Genomic DNA, 1,069 nt, shown 5'->3' with positions numbered 1-1,069 from the left:
GCGGACGTGGTTGGGGTGGTGGTGTCCGCTTTCCTCTTCACGCCCTTCTTCTGCTGGACACACACACACACACACACATGAGCGCCTTCGCCTGGACCGCTGCCGTTATGACTCACATAAAGGATTCAGCGGATGTTTCCAGCGTCGTTTCGCCGCCATATTTGCTTCTCTTTCACATTTTGATTCACGTAAAAACCTAAACTTTGGGACTTCCAGGTGAGCAAGCAAGATGGCGACAGCTTAAGCAGGCGGCTCGCCGACATGTTGTAAAAACCACAGGTTTCATGTAAATGCTGCGTATAAATTAAACTTAAAAGAGCCAAAATGCCCAAGTCCAAATCAAAGCGCTCTCTGCTGTCTCGACGGTCGTCAAGAAGAAACGAACGAAGAAGCTATGGCTAACCAGCATCACTAGCATAACGAGAATCTACAATCTGTTCTCCAAGAGAATCACGTCGAGAAGACGGTGAGGGTTTCCGAGAGGTTAAAGAGGAAACGAGGCACAAACAAGACTGAATGAGGCAGAAATGCACATCTTGGAAGAGGAGAACAGGATTCAGCAGCTCGAAGAGGCTGTGAAGCTCAGCGCAGGACGAGTTCGAGACGGGAAAACTGTCCGAGGAGCTAGCTAGCTAGCCAGAGCTGTCTGTCTCTCTCTCAGCCTCCATTGAGAATCTACTCTGGGATGAACCGGACATCACTCGACCTGCATCGAGAGCTCACCGCTCTCTGGGAGCCAGAGCGCCGCCTGAAGGCCCTCAGGTTCAGTAAGTTAACCACGAAACACTAAAACGAGCCTGGCAACAGAAAAGCTTCCTGGTGGCAGGGACCATGATCATGACCATGACGTGCTAAAACGGCGACGCCAGGACCTTCAAGTGAAGCTCCTCAGACAAAAGAAGATCCACTTCCAGACCCCGTTCCCGGCCAGGATGAGGGTGTTCCACGAGAACACGCGTCTGTCTACTGGAGATGTTGATCAGGTTTATTCCTGCCGATACCGATCACTGATACGATCACCCATGAGGGCCGATCACCGATACCGATCACCGATACCGATCACCCATGA

Source organism: Poecilia reticulata, unplaced genomic scaffold (assembly GCF_000633615.1).
Source record: "Poecilia reticulata strain Guanapo unplaced genomic scaffold, Guppy_female_1.0+MT scaffold_236, whole genome shotgun sequence".
Taxonomy (NCBI): domain Eukaryota; kingdom Metazoa; phylum Chordata; class Actinopteri; order Cyprinodontiformes; family Poeciliidae; genus Poecilia; species Poecilia reticulata.
Note: the sequence above shows the minus strand (reverse complement) of the source record.